We start from the raw sequence: 21042 nt of genomic DNA on the forward strand, positions 1-21042 counted from the left end.
CTTCATACTCACCTTGGACCAGGACTGTGTTGCAATCTCAGGCTTAGATTAGATTTGCCTAAGACATGAATTTTATATTCCATGAAAATATACAGAGGAGAAACGATCTCCCGAATTCCAGAGTAAGGAAGGTCCCTTCTAGTCCTATTCACAGCCTGTTTTCTCCCTCTATCAGGCCTGACTCAAACGATGCAGTTCTCCTTAGAGCCACCGGGTGGCAGAAATCTATAAACTCCCATTTGAATTAAAAGAGCTCTTGTTTTAGAGAGAAGTCAATATCCCCCAATTTAATGTATTTCTGTTTGTTTGCAAGTTTCACAGTTGTGCTAGAGCAGTTTTATTTATGGATCAGCACAAATCTAGTGATCAACAACTCACTTCATCTCTGCTTAGTGTAAAGTGTGCAGTTCAAAATGTATATACAGGAGTATTTCATGTATAATATGGTATTCACACTTGGATTGACTTCTGTGACACTCAGCTGAGATTCCCTTAGGTTCCAAGCCCTCTGTGAAAGGCTATGGTATGACTGCCCATATCCCTCCCTGCAGGACACCTTCACTCCTGGACAACCATCACCATTGGTTGTATTATGCTCCCTGGTGACTTCCAAGGGCATCCTGCTGATTGTGGTCTGTTTTACAATTACTCTCCTATGGCTTATCATTTTTACTGGAAAGATAGAATCATTCTCTTCCACACTTCCCTATTTGTCCCTTCTCTCTTCATTTTCTTTCCTCTCCCTCCGAGTACTCATGGTCAGCCTCTATTATTCTTCTGCTCTACTCTACTCTCCTGATCTCTGCCACTCCTACCCTCTTAAATACTCTACTGAAACCCTGAACCATGATATTCTATAGTATACCTTCCTGATACCCTGAACACATGATATTCCATACTATACCTTGGTGATGCTCTGAACTTATGTTGTTCTATATTATATCTTCATGATGCCCTGAACACATGCTATTCTATATTTTACATTCCTGATGCCCTGACACATGCTATTCTATAGTATACCTTACTGATGCCCTGAACAAATATTATTCTATACTTTATCTTCTTGTGGCTGCTTCCTTAAGGGGAAGGGATGCTTTTACACCAGCTTGATAGAGGCACCATGTTTTACCACACCTGACTACACCACAGTAGAACATACCCTGCCTCTTTATCTTTTTGTAAACATATCACCTTCCATTCCTCCTCCTTTTCTTTTTCTTAGATACCTGTGAAGACCATGAAATGAAGAATTTTCAACCTTCTTCTTTTTGCATCAGCTGAAATGCAGTACTTTTAACTTCTGATGATATACCAAAAATGCTTCAATGTACAATAAGGACACATGCTCCACCATGTTCATAGCAGCTTTATCTATAATAGCCAGAAGCTTTAACAAAACCAATTATCCTTCAGTAGATAAATGGATACAGAAATTGTGGTATATTTACACATTTGAGTACTACTCAGCTACCAGAAACAATGACTTTATCAAATTCCTAGAAAAATACATGCATCTAGAGAATATCATCCTGAGTGACATAACCCAGTGACAAAAAACTGACATAATATTCAGTCACTCATAATTGGATACTAACTCCAGAAAGATCTGAACATCCCAAGAAAAAACTCACAGGCCTTATGAAGCTCAAGAAAAACAAAGGCCAAGAAATGAAAGCCTCAGTCCTTCTTAGGAAAAAATAAAATACATAGCACCCTCTGAGTTTGGTACACCTGGAACTTAAATCATTAATTTTTCAAGAGCTAAGAATATACCTTTGTGGCAATTTTTGCTATCCAAAGAACAGTATGGTAATCTATACTCACTAAGAAATTTGTTCCATTGTTATGATCTGTCCTACATGTACTTTATGATTATGGTAACTAGCAGGATTTTTATGCATGCTATCACACCTCTAAAAGAATTAAGTACTGACAAAAATATTCATATAAGGTTATGCCAAAATGCCTTTAAAAATCTGTATATGTACCCCTCTTTTATAAAAATAAAGTTGTAAGAGGGAGTAAAAAAGAAACAATGACTTTATGAAATTCCTAGGAAAGGAGATGTATCTAGAGAATATCATCCTGAGTGAGGTAACCCAGTCACAAAAGAACAGACATAATATACACTCACTGATAACTGCATAATAACCCCAGAATGCTCTGAATACCCCAGAAACAACGCACTGACCATATAAAGCTCCCTAAGAGGAAAGGCCAAAAATTAGAAGCCTCAGTCCTTCATAGAAAACAACAACAACAACATGTGTATAACACCCATCAAGAGTGGGGTCCACCTATACCTTAAAGCATTAATAACTCGAGAGATAATAGGATAGCCTTGTGGCAATTTTTGGCATTTAAAAATCATTATGTTGGATCTATACACACCAATAAAAATAAAACTTTAAATTTTCATAAGGCATTTCCCTATTCTTATTAAAATTTCATTATCAGTGAGACTAGAACATTATGAGAATTTGTAAAGAAAGGTGAACAAAGATTATCAGCCAGCTGCCAGCCATGACAGTAAGAAGACAAGTGTGAACCAGCAGACTAGTGCATCGTCCATAACATCGACTATGATAAAGCAGAAGGCAGACTGAGGAAGACCCTGGGAACAGCCCAGGTCTCTCCTCATCTGGTTCTCTCTAGTGCTGCCTGCCCTTGCTGTCTCTGACTGGAGCCTGTCCCTCTTCTGAACCTGGTTGTGACAGAACTCCTCAGAGTCCACCTGTCTCTGGGACCCTGTGATTCTGGGATCACATAATCCTGTGATCCTGAGATACAGGGTGTCTGAGAGCTCTTGGGAATCAAGCTGCCTCTAGGATCCTGAAGTTGTGGTGTGACCAAGCTCTTGAGATCCTGATTATGAGATCTCCTAGAGTTCCAGATTTCTCTGGGTTTTTCAGGTGTTGGTCAGGTGCCATAGCCCTGGTTTTGCTCCAGAAACAGGTACTAGCTGGAACGAACCTGTGCCACTGACTGTGGAGGTGTTGTATTAATTATTTTATTTATTTATTTATTTATTTATTTATTTATTTATTTATTTATTTATGTGTTTTTGTATTTATTTTTTATTTATTTTTATGGTTTCTATGGGCGTCGGAGGTACACTGGGTGTTGGAAAAGATGCTGTGTCCTCAAATGTGACCTTGGGTGTGTCAGAGCTCCAGTACTCCTGGGTGTGTCTGGTCTCCTGGGAGTCAGCATCCTTTGTGATCCTGTGGTCCTGTGCTTATTCGTATACCTGTGAACCTGTTACCCTGTGATCCTGGGTAAGATAGAGCAGCTAGGAGTCAGGATAACTCTGAGTGTTTTGGGAATGAGGGTGGGGGAGCAGAACCAGTGTCCAAGGTATGCTCAGGGCATAGGTTCAGATGGAAAGGAACCCATGCCACTAGCTGGGCAGGAGTTTCTGTGTCCTTAGATATCAGGGGACCCCGTAATTTCAGGTGTTTCAGGCAGATGGTGTGGCTTCTTCACCTGTGATCCTGGGCAGGCTAGAGCACCTGGGAGTTTTGCTTCCTCTGTGTGTTCAGGGAGACAAAATATTTAAAGCAGAGTTAATACCAAAACCCTTTAAATCATCTCATGAAATTGAAACAGAAAGAACACTGTCCTATTTGTTGTATGAGACCAAAGGCACCCTGGTATCTAATCTACAAAAGGACAGCAGAGAGACGGAATTACAGACCAAACTCATTTACATAAAGAGATGCAAAAATATGAGTCCAGCATTTTCATATGGAAACAAAGAACACATCAAATGATCACCCGCAATGACCAAGAGGGGAGATCGTGATCAGAGATGGAGGGAAGCCTCAACATTCAAAAGTTAGGAATTGTCATACCATACAAATAAACTGAAAGAATTAAAGTACATTATTTCATCAGAAGCTGAAAGAGCCTTTGATAAAATCCAGCACGTATTTGTGATCAAAGTCCTGATGAGATAAAGGATAGAAGGGGCATACCTAAACATAACAGGGTCAAGAGCAAGACTAGCGCCAACATCAAGTTAAGTGGAGACAAACTCAAAGAAATTCTACCAAAATCAGAACCCTGACATGGCCCTCACATAAAACTACATGCGAGTCAAAAATGGTGACAAAGGCGAGGGTGTTGGTCATCTTGGGCATTCACATGGCAGGAGGACTAGGTTCTGTTGTGTCCTGAAGGTCCTAGTGCTGTACAAGGAAGGCACAGCCTCTGTCTCTCAGGTCAGGTGTTCACACACCTGCTCCCGGAGTCCGTCCCCTTTCTGACTCTCCCTAAAATATTTTGTTGATATGAATAATCACAATGGTACCTGTACTGACACTATGATGTACACTTTAAAAGTTAATGATATTACCAAGTGATAGACCACGTAAATTGCTTGTGGACAAGATTACCTACATATAAAGAGTTGTACTTACAACACATACATTCTCAATGAGCTAACGTTTCACACCTGAGCAAATGGACATTGGCTTTTTTATGTGCAAAATAAGAAACATAGAATAAAATAGAGTAGATAAAATAGACATAAAGCTCATCTTCTGTGAGAGTGGGGCGGGAACCTCTTCTCTCTAGCATGTAAGTGACATAGGAAGGCTGGAATTGGAGCTCAGGTTTAGAACACTTGTGTAGAATATACAAGGTCCCCTGACTGACACTCAGTTTGGCCCAAAAAGGACTTTCACACGGAGGCAGTCTGAGGAAAAGAAGGCAAGAGTTCCTATAACAGAGTGCCAATAAGTGAACAAAGCTGCCTCCACTACACAAAAGCCAAAACCAAAGCACAAAGAACCAAGAAAAACAACAACAAGAACAAACCGATTTCACAAAAGGAGCACTGAGCTACTAGACAAACATGGGTAAAACCAGGAAAAGGCATAGGCCCAAACCAGAGCTCTTCCTGTGAGTGGTCATAGGCTGAAGGGAGGTGACTTTGAAGTAGGCAGGTCTAGAACTAGACAGTGTTTCTCACATTGGCCTAAGATTTTCAGGTGTTTGCATTTTTCTGTAAACATTTTTTTACATTTTCTAAAAAGATTTTATGTGGTTAATATTGTTAGTTTCTTCTCATTGAGAGTAGATTGTTTTCTGTTAAAAAGAATAAGATGAAAATCCCATCTGCAGAGTAAAGGGTAAGTTCTGATCCTGGCAGGCTGAAGAAAGCTGCAGTGGAATGTAGTAATGGGGCTTCAGGCTTGCTGCCTTCATATATGCTATGATTGAGGTCTAGATAGCTGCAGGACCGTAGCTCAGTGGTAGAGCGCCCGCCTTGGTAAGTATGGAGTACTGGGTTCGATTCCCAAGGTCCTGTAGCTTTCTTTCTTCCACTTTCGGGATTGTATTTTTCTGAGATATTATTGACTTTTACTTTTATGCTATGAGGGCATATATGCATGGGCAATTATTGATCAACACACTAATCTATTGCCATGACAACAATGTTCATCCATATTCAAAACAACATTTTCATGAGATATCCGCAGTCTGGTGAGTTCAGCCTCATCCTGCCTCCAGGAGTGTTTTTTTCACACCCTGGGTGAAGCTTGGTCATCAGGCTGGTGCCAGTATCTTAGTTTTTATAATTCTAAGGAGATAGGAAACAAGAATCAGTGAGTTCTTCTGTGAGAGTAAGGAAGGGTAACTTAGAGAAGAATCCCTAGTCACTGAGTTGAGAGAGGAAGGGGGAAAAAGAGAGAGGGAACGTTGTGGGAGGGAGACGCTGAAAGAAGGAGGGAGAGATAAGAATTGAAGGACGGAGGGAGAAAGGAAAAGAGAGAAAGAAAGTGAGACACAGGAAGATAGAGATAAACAGAGAGAGGGGCCAGGAAGAAAGCTTGGTCGTTGTCATGGAAACCAGGAATGTTAATGGAGACCATTTTCAATGGTGTTCTTGGTGATACAGGGAAAGGAGCATTCTCTATAGAGAAGCTTATGGTCCTCAGAGGCTTGAATCGCCCTAAGGGTGGAAGACACAAGTGCAGGGTTACTCAGGATTTGTGGCTAGTGTGTCCCCTCCAGAAAGAGAGAGACTTGGGGCATTGTGTGTCCTCAGAGGGAGCTGCCCTGTAACTTGATGCACAGCTGACATTACTGGAAGTGGGAAGGGAGGAGGACGGAGGAGAGAATATAGTGTGTGCTATCGATTTCATTTTTCACTCTGTAAAACACGGATAAGAGGTAGGGCAACAAGTAGAAAATTCTAAAAAGTCGTCTATGATTGTCCTGTTAGATGTCTAAGATGATAATTTAATTATTCAGTTGGATAGAGGATCCTTCTCTTCCTTCTCTTTGTCTGTCTCTCTTTCTCTTTCTCTGTCTCTCTTTCTGTCTCCCTCCTTCCTCCCTAGTCCTCATTCCTTTTCTTCCTCCTCCTTCTACTTTTTAGTCTTCTTTCTGTAGTTTGAGTTTCTTTTTTTCTGGGGCAGTGTTTCACTGTGTCCTAGATGTCTTAGAAATAAAAGTTTTACAATGATGAAATGACGATTGTGGAACACCTGTGGGCTCTGAAGCAATTGGACATTTTATGTTGTAATCTATTGAGGTACCAACGATTCCATATGACCCTCACTGTCATCAGACGACCCATGAGGCTGCTGTCTACACCCCTCTGCCTTTATATCGCTAATAAATCTCATATAAAATGAAAAATCTCTTTCAATGAGATAATGAGGAAAGGCATAAATTAAATATTTTGAACTTTTAAATTTGTATTTTCTGCTTGAATTTTCAAAATATTTTCTGGGAAGCATCATAGAAATTTTCATTGCATATGAAATTTTCAGAGGTTTCTCCTATCCATTGCTTTATTCTCATTTAATTTTTGCCCATGTGTTTATAAGAGTAGGCATCTTCCGATTTTAAAAGTTTTCCCATTCTCCTCACTCCAAATATCATTTTTTCTCCTAAATATGCATAACCTGGAGTTGTCTCTTTTGAGAGTAGTGGATAAAATTTGTGAAGGATTCGTTGTGCTCAGTGAAAGGTGACTTTTGTTCAGATTTTTCACCTAAATTAGCATCAGCTGGATTTGGCCCGTTTTAGGGGCTCTAGATAAACTTTGTGACAGTCTCAGTGTCCTCAAGGACTGTTTGCTTTGGTACAGATTTTTCATATAAATATGCACAACCTTGAGATAGTTCTTTTGAGAAGTAGAGAATAAAATTTGTGAAAGTTGTACATTGCTCAGGGATTGGTGTAAACTGTTCAGAATTTTCACCTAAAATTAGCATTACCCCGGGACAGCCCTGCTTAGGGGCCATAGATAAACTTTGTGAATGTTTCCGAGTGTTCAGCCACTTTTTGCTTTTGTTCAGACTTTTCACATAAATGTGCATAACCTGGAGATGTGTCTTATGAGGGATAGTGGATGCAGTTTGTAAAAGTTGAAGAATGCCCAAGGATTGGTGGCTTTAATACAGATTTTTCACCTAAAATAAAGATATCCTAGGTATAGTCTTTTTCACAGGCTGTTGATGAATTTTCTGAAAATTTCAGAGTGTTGAGATATTGTTTCCTTTCTTCAGAGGTTTCACAAAAATATGCATAACCTCAGATGTTTCTTTATAGGGTAGTGGATACAATTTGTGAGAGATTCAGAATGCTCAGGGATTGGTGGCTTTTGTCAAGTATTTTAAACTATAATGAGAATAACCTGGAGATGTCTGTTCATCTGGACAGGAGTTGAATCCATTACTTAGTTCATTTCTTTTTTACTGATATAGGTATTTGTATTACTCAGGGTTATCAAGGTCAGAGCACTACCAAAATGAATGTGCAGGAAAATGCATACACACACTTACATGTATACAAACACAATACATACATACATACAAACATATATACATACATACATACATACATACATACTAAAGTAATATGTTGGAATGGCTTACAAGCTGCAGTACAACTAATCCTACAATGACCAACTATGAATGGGAAGTCTAAGACTCCAGTCGTTGCTAGTCACACAAGACTGGGTGTTTCTTCTAAACTTCTGTGTAAGCTGGAATCTTGAAGAAGTATGCTCCAATAAATATACTGCTAGTGAGTGCTCTGAACAGGAAGTCAGACAGTTGTCAAAAGGCAGCTGTGTAAGTTTGAAGAAATTACCCATGGTAAGGAATCAGATGTGGCCAGTGCTGGTACTGGGATTTGCATATTCATATTTTCTCCTCCTGCTTCTTTCATTCTACTTCTAGAGGTATTCAGCCAAGTATAAATAAATGTATTCCATAAAATACGGTTGCATTTCTCCTATGTATATCCAAATATCATAAAACTATAAGAAAATATCTTCAAATGAAAACCCAAGTTATATAGTAGTTAATGTTTAAAGAAGGAAACTAATGTTATCGGAGTAAACCCTAAGGGGCCTTCTATAGCATATGAACCATGTTAAAAATAGTCATCTATGTACATTTTTGCTGTATTCTAATTTTTATGTTTATAATACCTAATGAGGACCACTTATTATGTGTCTTAATTCTGAAGATTAAATGGTCTATTCGGGACTTGATAGATTTAAGTAATTCCGTTAGCCAGAGTAATTCCATTTTAGCCAGTTCTCAACCTAGGTTTCTGTCCCTACAGTAAGGGCCTTTTCCCAAGAATCACGTGATTTATCTTAATTCAGGTAGCTGTCTGAGTAGACCAATCAGCCAGACAATGGATCTTGCTTGGCAGAATATTCCTTCCTGCACCTATGTGGTTCCCCTCTTCAAGTAATTCTTCACAATGGGAACCGTGAGAAATACTTACACTGGAAAGTTCCCTTAGATCCATGCCTTACTTTCTAATTCCTTATTTCCTTTTACTACCTGTATAAAACTAGCATGGGAAAAAATAAAAATTTGTCACCTTGATCAGACCACTTGATTTGCTGGCCTTCTTCCTGGAAGAAGAAAAGCTTTGTTAAAATAATAATAATTTTTATTATCATCATTATTATTACTATTATTATTATTATTATTATTATTATAACTGCTTGTGCTTCATTTGACAGTATATTTATTGGAGCATACTTCTTCAGGATTCCAGCTTACACAGAAGTTTAGAAGAAACGCCCAGCCTTGTGTAACTAGCAACTAGTAGAATTTTAGACTTCCCATTCATAGTTGGACATTACTGTAGCCTGTAAACTATTCCAATAAATTAATTTATGGATGTAAGTGTGTGTGTGTGGAGGGGTACATGCACATTCACTCTGGTAGTTCTGTGCTACTTTAGGAACCTGAGTAAGAGAAATAATTATATCTGTAAAAATGAAATGAAGTAATTGATTCAACTTCTGTGACATCAAGAAAACAGGACTGACAAGGGGGCTCAGTGGGGAGACACACATGTAACCAGGTCTGAAGATGGAGTAAAATTCCCAAGGCCCATGAGTGGATGGCTCAGTGGTTAAGAGTACTAACTGCTATTCCACATTCCTGAGTTCAATTCTTTGATACCACATGGTTGGTTGTTTTAATCATATGGGAATCTGGGCCATCTTGTGAAATGGTGGTGTATGTGCAGATAGAGCACTCACATAAAAATATTTTAAACAAATATAAATTAGGTTCTGCATTGTGTCATATGAAAGGATATAAAAACAAGCCTACACATTGTCTAACTGAATGGATGGAACAAAATCCCTGTCATGAGGAAGAGGGAAGCTGGAGATTTCACAGAGAGAAAAAACCAAATAAAAATCATAATTGGAGAAGAAAATTTTGGAATATTTTAAAATCTGAAGATGCATACTCTTCTAAACGCATGGTAAAATATCAAATGAAATAAAGCATTGTCTAGGAGAAAACTTTGAAAAGTTCATATCCAATGAGAATTTCTATGATGCCTCACAGAAAAGCTTTTAAAACTTCAAGCAGAAAACATAAAATGAAAAATTCGAAATATTTAAGTTGTACCGTTCCTCACAAGCTCAATAAATAAGACTTTTCATTCTTTATGAAATATAATAGTGCCATAAAGGCAGAGGGTGTGTAAACAGCAGCTTGGTGGGGCATCTGGGAAGAGGAAGTGTCACATGGAATCGTTGGTACTTCAATAGATTACAACATAAAATGTCCAATTGCTCCAGAGCCCACAGGTGTCCCACAATTCTCATCTCATTATCTTAAAACTTTTATTTCTAAGACATCTATGACACAGTGAAACACTGTCTAAGAAAAATACCAAAGCACAATCTGCAGAAATAACACTAAGAAGTGGAAGGAGAAGGAGGAGGAGGACAAGGAAGGAGGACTAGGGAGGAAGGAGGGAGCCAGAAAGAAAGACAGAGAAAGAGACAGAGATAGAGAGAGAGGAGAGAGAGAGAGATCCTCTATCCAACTGAATAATTAAATAATCATCTTAGACATCTATACACGACAATCATAGACGACTGTTTAGAATTTTCTACTTGATGCCCTACCTCTTATCCGTGTTTTACAGAGTGAAAAATGAAATCAGAGAGCACACACTATATACTCTCCTCCATCCTTCTTCATCCCCCCTTCCAGTAATGTTAGCTGTGCATCATGTTAAAGGGCAGCTCCCTCTGAGGACACACAATGCCCCAAGTATCTCTCTTTCTGGAGGGGACACACTAGCCAAAATCTTGAAGTAAACCTGCACTTGTGTCTTCCACCCATAGGGAGACTCAAGCCTCTGGGAACCCAAAAGCTTCTCTAGAGAAAATGCTCCTTTCCCTGTATCACCAAGGTCACCATTGAAAACGGTCTCCAATAAGATTCCTGGTTTCCATGACAACCACCAAGCTTCCTTTCCTTCCACTCTCTCTCTCCCTCTCTCTCTCTCCCTCTCTCTCTCTCTCTCTCTCTCTCTCTCTCTCTCTCTCTCTCTCTCTCTCTCTCCCCGTCCCTCCCTCCCTCCCTCCCTCCCCCCCTCACTTCCTCTCTCTCCCTTTCCCTCTCCCTCTCCCTCTTCCTCTGCCTCTCCCTCTCCCTCTCCCTCTCCCTCCCTCCCACTCTCTCTCTCTCGCTCTCGCTCTCGCTCTTCCTCTCTCTCACTTACTTTCTCTCTCTTTTGGTTTTTCCCTCCGTCCTTCAATTCCTATCTCTCCCTCCTTCATTCAGACTCTCCCTCCCACAATCTTCCCTCTCTCCTTTTCTCCCTTTATCTCTCAGCTCAGTGACTAGGAATTCTTCTCACAGTGCCCCTTCCTTACTCTCACAGAAGAACTCACACACCCTTGTTTTCTATCTCCTGAGAATCATAACCAGTAAATACTGGCTCAGTCCTGATAAGCAAGATTCACCCAGGGTGTGAGAAAAACACTCCTGCAGGCAGGATGAGCCTGAACTCACCAGACTTCGGAGATCTCATGAAAATGTTGTTTTGAATATGGATGAACATTGTTGTCATGGCAATAGATTAGTGTGTTGATCAATAATTGCCCATGCATATATGCCCTCATAGCATAAAGAAAAAGTCTATAATATCTTGCAAAAATACAATCCCAAAAGAGGAAGAAATAAAAGCTGCAGGATGCTCAGAATCGAACCCAGTATTATATATTTACAAAGTCGGGCGCTCTACCACTGAGCTATAATCATGCCGCTAACTAACGTTCATTCCTAGGCTATATGAAGGCAGTAAGCCTGACGCACCATTGCTACACTCCACCGCAGCCTTCTTCAACCTGCCTGGATCAGAACTTACCCTTTACTGTGTGGATGGGATTTTCATCTTATTCAGAAAACAATTTACTCTCAACGAGAAAAAACGGACAATATTAACCACATGAAATCATTTTGGAAAATGTAAAAAATATAACAGGAACAAACCGATTTCACAAAAGGAGGAATTAGCTACTAGACAAAGATGAGCAGAAAGGGGAAGGGCATAGGACCAACCCTGAGCTCTTCCTGTGAGTGGTCATAGGCTGAAAAGAGGTGACTTTGAAGTGGGCTCGGATGAAACTATACAGGGTATCTCACATTGGCCTAAGATTTTCAGGTGTTTGCATTTTTGTGTAAATAATTTTTACATTTTCCAAAAAGATTTCATGTGGTTAATATTGTTAGTTTCTTCTCATTGAGAGTAGATTGTTTTCTGTTAAAATGAATAAGATGAAAATCCCATCCGCACAGTAAAGGGTAAGTTCTGATCCTGGAAGGCTGAAGAAGGCTGCAGTGGAGTGTAGCAATGCTGCTTCAGGCTTGTTCCCTTCATATAGGCTCTGATTAAGGCATAGTTAGCTGCAGGACTGTAGCTCAGTGGTAGAGCGTCTGCTTTGCAAGTGTGTTATCCTGGGTTCGATTCTCAGCATCCTGCAGCTCCTTTGAAATTTTTTTTGCAAGATGTTCTAGACTTTGAATTTTGTTATAAGGGCAAACATGCATGGGCAGTTATCAGTCAATGCAACAGTGTATGGCCATGACAACAATGTTCATTTATAAACAGAAAAACATTTTAATGAGACCTCCGCAGTCTGTGGAGTACACCGTGGTTATGACATCAGTAATATGTTCTGTTCACAGCTTTGAGTGAAGTTCGGTCGTCATGATGGTGGCAGTTTCCTGGTTGGTATGTTTCACAGGAGATAGAAAGCAAGGGTGAGTGAGTTCTGCAGTGAGGGTAAGGAAGGAAGGACTGGGAGGAGAATTCCTAGTTACTGTGCAGAGAGCAGGAGGGAGGGATAGAGACAGAGAGAGAGGGGGCAGAGAAGGAAGGGATGGAGGGAATGAGAGGGGGCAGAGAAGGGAGGGATGGAGGGAATGAGAGGGGGCAGAGAAGGGAGGGATGGAGGGAATGAGGGAAAGAGAGAGAGAGAGACCGAAAGAGAGACAGATAGGAGGGAGGGAGGGAGAGAGAGAGGGAGAGAGAGAGAGAGAGAGAGAGAGAGAGAGAGAGAGAGAGAGAGAGAGAGAGAGAGAGAGAGAGAGGGAGGGAGAGAGAGAGAGAGCCTGGACCTCCCCAGTTGGCTCCTCCTCCAGCTCCGTAGCCTGCAAAGATCCCCAGAGTTGCATTTCAGCTCCGAGGGGCATATTTTTCTTTGTTCTTTCTTTCTTTCTTTTAACTCCAGATTTTATCCCCCTCCTAGTCACCCCTCACATCTTTACTTTCAAATGTTCATTACAATGAGTCATTGTTCTGTTTAGAGACCTCTGGCTTCTGCTTCTCTATCAATACTGGAACCTCACTCGGGCTCCTCTCAGCCATTCTGTTGTTGCCCTGTGTCATGGAGATCCCGCAATGACAGCCAAGAAAGGGTACCATTCAATCAGTAATAGTTCTGCATTTCGTTGGTTGAAAAATGAAGTTACTTAAGAACAAGTTAACATTCTCATTATAAATGAAATTTCACCATCTGAACCAAAAATCTAAGACACTATAGATATCCAAACAGTTCTTTGTGAATGAGCTGAGCACTAACTCAACGTCAAGCACTAATCCATTAACCTACAGTTTTTTCAATTTTATTTTCTTATCAACAATTCTATAAGATACTGTGCACAATTATTACATTTTTACAGTAAAAAATGATACCTAATATTAAAGAGATATTTAATGCCATTTAAGAAAAATGTATATATCAAAGTCGGGGACAAAACATCTTGTCACCTTGAGTCCATGGCCAATATCTAATATTCTGTACCTGCAGATCTTTTCTAACTTAGACATATAGATCCCTTTTGGAGTTCTGTCTACTGCAAGCATTTCTGACACCTCATACCAAAGACATCTAAAAAAGTGGCTTCAGTCTCTGAGCATTTTGAATCACACACAAACACATGTTATTTCTGTAACTGTTATTATACTATGTCTTTAAAGCTGTGACATATTGTGTTCTATTAGCCTTAGCAATTTAATATGAGTCTATCAGGTGCTGGACTATGTAGGATTTCTATCATTTTAGCTAATTTTCACAGCACTGTGAAAATGGACGAGATGAAACTATGATTCTTACTTGGCAGATAAGAAAATTAAGGTTTGGAAGAGTGAAGGACCTTAGCTTAACAAATATTCAGTAGGTGACAAACACAAGATGTGTTCTATCCTGGGCCCAGGGCATCATTCATTTACCAAATTACTTTGGTGATTGACAAACCAGCCAAATTGACCTAACAGAATTTACTCCTGCCTTAGTAAGCACAGTCAGGGGCTGCAGAGATGTAACTTTAGGACTCAGCAATTCTGACTTTGCCTCTATGAATCCATACTTCCTCTAGAAACTCATTATATATATATATATATATATATATATATATATATATACATATATAGATATATTTTACACTCATGTATATACATATATACATATGCACATATACATGTATACACACATATATTCCTATACACACACATATATATATACATATACACATATATACATATACACACATATATATACTCATATGCACATGCATATACATATATACACATATATATTTATATACATGTATACACAGATGCACATATGTACATAGACATGTATGCACGTATTCACATATTTATATATACATGTATACACATATACACATTTGTACATATACATATATACATATATATTCACACATCCACGGATGAGGAATGTTTCCTTTGTTACAATTTTCAGCACCATGCGTGAAAACACAACACATTGTTAATATGAAATCCCACACTGGTCTCTGTCCTCTCCAATACAATTGTTCCACCACTGTTTGACCAGACTGGATCCTCACATAGTGACATGATTAGTTGCACTGGCTTTGGTCGCCTAGTTCTCTACCATCTGTCATGGTAGCACCAAAACCGCAGCAAATGCGGTGTAGCGGCAGTGACACAGGAGATACACTGCTTTTAAACCCTTAAACCTTACTGCTTTTCTAGACACAACACACATTTAGTGCTGAGAGGATGGAAAATGCACATAGGCAAAATGCACAAAAAGTAACATTTCTTCATGCAACTGCCTACAAGAACCTTCTATGACACTTTGACAGCTCAGTGCACATCCTTTCACACATGTTCTAAGTATAGAGGCTTTTATTTCCTACCCTTTCAGACTCAAACTATTCAAAATAATTGGTAAACTGCCTTTTCTATAAAAATGTAGTGCAAACACTTTATAACTGCATCGAATATGTTCTTATGCCATTTTCAAATGACTCTATCATAGTACATCGTACAATCCAGTTGACTTATAATTGAACATTCAAATAGTTGCAATTCTTTTTCTCATTAATCTTGTGAGTAGGCTGGGCTGAGAACTGACCATACTCTTGCTACAACCCCTGACCCCCAGGCAGAGTGATTATTGGCATATGTTTTATGCCTGGTATCTTGGACAAATGATATTTGATACACATGCAAAGGCAGTTTGGGGAGATCAAGGTGGAGCTGAGGAAAGCAGACCTGGATCCTGGTGACTGTGGATTCTTCTTCCCAGAAATAAAAAGAAATGTAGGCAAATATGTATACCACTCTCCTGAGCCTGTAAGAAAGTGACCTTTTGGACATTGTGATTAAAAATGCATTAAAGCCTGGATTCTTCTCACTTTTGCCAAGCCAGAAGCCTCTCCACCCACTTGAGAATGATGAGGAGGACGAACTGCCATCTGTGGATAAACCTGGATAGTACTCTCAAGGGAACACTGTCCACCTTTATGACATTCTGAAGAAAATGAACAGCAAGACTGAAGCCAAGGTTGACTTTGGTGACAGCATGTATTCAGACATTTTCCCAGCCCATCACAATACTTACTGGGAGACAGTCCTTATTCTTGAGGAGCATCAAAAGCAAGAAATGGAGAAGCCTGAGGAAGCAGAGCCCCTGGAGGAAAATATTAGGTGCCAATGGTAAAGCCTCTAAATTGCTCATGTAATGAATGGGGCTCATACTTTACTGACTCAGTCTCAAGATGGGAAAATGCAGAAGATTCCATGCCGTATACATGGTCCTCTAAGAGAATCATCAACTACAATATGATTGCAATTCTGTGCACTGAATCTATTGCACAGTTACCCCAGATTACAAATTTATAGGATTCTCTACAATCTATCCAAAAACAGTTGATTACTATCCCTTGGTCCACCATACCTCGGGTTCTCAAGACACAAACAACAAAATAATCTCTACTGAAAAATGATCCAACCATATGCACATAGACATACTGTTTTAAAAAAAGTCAATTTTCCACAGCACTGGAAATGTTTTATAAGAACAATTTTTCAATGAAAATTGACCAAATGGATGCTTATCAATCTATCTTTCTTATATAAATTATTTTAATGTTTAACAGTTCTTGTCATATTAACTTTTTAGTACTCTAGATTTAAATAAAAGACAATATGACTGATATTTTCTACAATGGTAGTTTGGAGGATTCTCCCAAGACGATAACAAACACATTTAGTGTGCATTTATACATCCACCTGGTCCAGCACTTTCCAAAACCTGGTCCAGACTAACAGCAGAACAACATAGAGCTTGAAAATGCAAATCTGAATGCTTCATTTCAGACGTTCTGAATCAGAAACATTGCGAGTGGGGACAGCAATGGCCTTTTAAGTAAGCTTCTAATAGATTTGATGCATCTATTAAATTTGAGACCTAGTAAGTAAACCCTGTGATGAGTATCCATACTTTTAATTGAAAGTATATTCTGAATTGATTACACCAGAGTCTAGTGAAAATGGGTTATTGTTCCTAGTAATTCCACGTTTTGCCATTTCCTTTTCCCATAACAATACATAGAGATGGTTTCTTTATATGCTATGACCTCATTCCTGAGTATTAATTTCTCTCCTTAGGAAGGTAAATTTATACCAATTAAACTTAAGTTCCAGCCTTGTCCCTTTGGGACTGGAGTTGAAAGAAGCACACTACAACTGCATAGGTCCACTTCAGGTCAGGATATTTTGTGTTCTGTGTGGTTTTGATTAGTTAACATGTGCATCAGACCATGTTTACACAAGATGCTTAGATTCAGTAGATGTTTGTAGGTTCCTTAGTTCCCTATTTTCCTGTTAACTGCAGTGTGTATAATGGACAGTATTAGAAAACTTTATGATATTTTTTCTTGGAATTTAGCATATTAACACATGCACTGAAAAATTATTCTCTTAAAGTAATCAATGACTACTGTTTAGGCTTTACCAGAAATGTTCAATTTCTCATCCCGTATTCACAGAGGAGAAAGCTGGTATCAGGGTGTGCACACTTATATTCTGGCGTATCTCCCCTCCCTCCACTCCCCAGAATGCCCTTGCAATGGCTTTGGTGTACCCCAGTTGAGAACAGTACCCTCTGAAAGGCAGAATAGTCACAAATCTCTCTCTTTCTGGCAGGGATACACTGACCACAAATCGAAAATGGCAGTGAGGCAACTCAGGTCTTTCCACCCTCAGAGAGATTCAAGTGCTCACCGCTGAGAATACATAAGCTTGGCTACAGAGACTGTTTCTTTCTTTGGCTGTATCTCCTGGCTCTCTACTGAAAAGTGTCCACAGAGACCCCAGGTGTCTGTGAAAACAACAATGTCCTCTTGCCCTCTCTGCTCAGTAACTAGGAATTCTTCTCCCAGTGCCCCTTCCTTACTCTCACAGCAGAACTCACTCACCCTTGTTTTCTATCTCCTGAGAAATATACAAACCAGGAAACTGCCACCAGCATGAAGACTGAGCATCACTCAAGCTTTGAACAAAACATATTACTAGTATCATAACCAAACTGTAGTATTCAGACTGCGGAGGTCTCATGGAAATATTGTATTGATCATAGACCAACATTGTTGTCATGGCCATAGACAGGCGATTTGATTACTAATTTCCTATGCATATATGCTCTCATAGCATAAAGGCAATGTCTGGGAGATCTTGCAAATAAAAAAAATGCAAAAATAAAAAGAAAAAGGCAGCAGGATACTGGGAGTTGAACCCAGGACCTCTGACATGAGGATCAGGCACTCTACCACTAAGCTACATCACAGCTGTAGTTCAAGGCTCATTAACGGCCTCTATAAAGCAGGGAGAGCCACGCAGCATCCCTACTCATTACTCCATTGTTTAACCTGCCAGGATCTGCATCACATCTTTGTGAATGATTGATAAAATATCATTTACAGTGTGTTTGAGTCTTTTATGTTATTTATTTTAGGAGAAAAAAATCTAGTCCCCAGACAAAGAAAGTAAGAATATTAAGAACACAGTGGGACAGGTTTTGGCTGAAGAGTAAATGCCGTTGTTCTGTCTGCTCGGTGGAAACACTTCATGACCACCGGCCGGTGCCTTGATACTAAAATGTTTTTTGTTGAGTTTTATACATATTACAGACTCTGTAGCTATTATGAAGCTTGTCATCAGAATAGTAAACTAGCCTGATTCCAGACATCAGAGACTGCAACAATCGACACTGTGGCTTTCCTTCTTGAGGTCTGTCCGGATTCCTCATTTTCCTCTCCCCTTTCTATATTCTTAGCGCCCATATACTCAGCTTGATGAAAAGTCATCACCCTGATTCTATGGACTTTTGTGGGGTGAACGTGGTTAATATAACGTAGTTTCTGTGAAGAATTTAGAAATGTTCATAATTTAACAGGGAGGAAATAGCCTGATCGATTTATACAGACATAATCTTCACTTGGTAACTAAGCTAAAGTCATATCTTACTTTAGTATAAATCTTTGTAATTGATACAATGTTGAAGTTATAATCTTTACAGTGATACCGAATTTATTTAAGATTTTCAATCGTGTAATTTCTTATTGATTTAACATTCAAATTAATATTGTTATTTTCATATAGATATTGTACCGATACAATACATTTGGGAATATGAGGCTTAAATCCAGTCATATAACTCCTATTATACACTGCTTATAATTGTTTAAACCATACTAGATAAGGGGTGGATAGAAAAATCATGGTTCTTAATCAGCTAAAGGGGCGTTTTTGTGATATTTCAATTTAAATGGGGCAAGACTAATCAAGGCTTAACAGTTCAGAAAGGCTTTATAAAGTTAGATGGTTTTTAGAAAGGTCATAAATACATAAATTATGAAATTTACTTATATTTATTTTTGGTTGAGACATATCTGCTCCTTACAGTTCTCCTCTGGAATGTTTAGCTGAAAAAATTTAAAATCACTACCTTAAGGAGAGGTATTGTTTGTGGATAGGTAGCCACTTGGCAGATACTGCCTATTTCTTCTACAGACTACTACTGTCCAGAATGGGACACATCATTAAAAATAGTCTGCATTTCCAATGTTGTCTTCGGCCCCTGAGATTCTCTCTTCCATCTCTTGTAGTCTCTTGAAGATGCTCGCATCTGTGACTCCTGATTTATTTTTGTGGTTTTCCATCTCCAGGGTTGTCTGTTTTAGTGTTTTCTTTATTGTTTGCATTTCCATTTTCAATTCCTTAATCTATTCCTTCAACTCTTTAGTTCTGTTTTCCTCTAGTTCTTTGATTTCTATGAGGGTTTTTCCTGATTCCTCTTTAATAGCTTCTATATATTTCTGGTTTTCCTCTCGTTCTTGTTTAACTGAGTTATTTACGCTCTTCTTGAAGATCTCCATCATCATCTTGAGGTATGATTTCAGGTCTGAGTCTTCTTTACTTGGAGTATTTGGCAATCTGCTGTTGCTGTGATGGGAGAGCTGGGTTCTGATGTTGCCAGGTTGTACTATCTTGTACTTGATTTTTTAAAGGTATGATAGTATACCTTAAAATCTTTTTTTTCTTTTTTTGAACAACTTTATTTTGAAAAAAAAGATAAATGTACAAACTTTAAGGATTTTTGCATAAAAGTATACAAATACATTTTTGTCAATGTTTTGCTATTTTTTTCAAAGGTTTGATAGTGTGTATTAAGGTCTTACTAGTTACAATGAGCATAAAGTACATGTAAAACAAGATGTAACCTGGAAGTAGTCAAGGTTTTCTTGGTGTGTAAGGATTGAGCATAATGATTTTTTTCTTTTCTTTCTATTTTTTCTTGAGCTTCACACAGTCTGTGAGTTGTTTCTGGGGCAGTGCGAGCCTCTGGGGTTAGCATCCCACTATCAGTGACTGCATATTATGTCTGTTCTTTTGGGTTATCTCACTTAGGATGGTATAGATGCAACCATTTTCTTAAGAATTTGGTTAAGTCATTGTTTCTAGTGGCTGAGTAGTGTTCCATTGTGTAAATATACCACAATTTTTGTATCCATTCATCTTATGAAGGACATCTGGGTTCTTTCCAGCTTCTGGCTATTATAAAGAGAGCTGCTATGAACTTTGTGGTTCATATATCTTTGTTGTGTATTAAAGTGTCTCTGGGGTATATGCCCAGAAGTGGGATAGCTGGGTCTTCAGGTAGTACTATGTCCAATTTTCTGAGGTATCGCCAGACTTATTTCCAGAGTGGTTGTATTAGTTTGCAACCCCACCAACAGTGGAGAAGTGTTCCTCTTTCTCCACAACCTTGCCAGCATCTGTTGTCATCTGAGTTTTGGATCTTGGCCAATCTGACTGGTGTAAGGTGGAATCTCAGGGTTGTTTTGATTTGCATTTCCCTGATGGCTAAGGATGTCGACCACTTGGGCACAGAACAGGACTCGGCCCATCTGCCATCTGGACCAGTGGAGATCCAGGGACACAGACCAGATAGATACAAGGTAAAGGAGAGAACATATCACTGACAACAAAATGGCAAGAGGAAAGCGAAAGGGTATATCCCAAGGAAACCAAGACAACCTGGCAACACCAGAACCCAGCTCTCCCATAACAGCAAACATCGGAATGCCAAACACTCCAGAAAAAGAAGACGCAGATCTAAAATCATACCTCAAGATGCTGATAGAGATTCTTAAACAAGAACGGGAAAAAAAGCAAAAAGTTTCAGAAGCTTTTAAAGAGGAAACAAGAAAAACACTCAAAAAACTCGTTCTTGTTTAACTGAGTTATTCACGCTCTTCTCAAAGATCTCCATCATCATCTTGAGGTATGATTTCAGGTCTGAGTCTTCTTTATCTGGAATGTTTGGCAATCTGCTGCTTGCTGAGATGGAGAGCTGGATTCTGATGTGGCTAGGTTGTCTTGGTTTCCATTGTGTAAGTTCTTTCG

The sequence above is a fragment of the Micromys minutus genome, assembly GCF_963924665.1.
Source record: "Micromys minutus genome assembly, chromosome: X".
Taxonomy (NCBI): domain Eukaryota; kingdom Metazoa; phylum Chordata; class Mammalia; order Rodentia; family Muridae; genus Micromys; species Micromys minutus.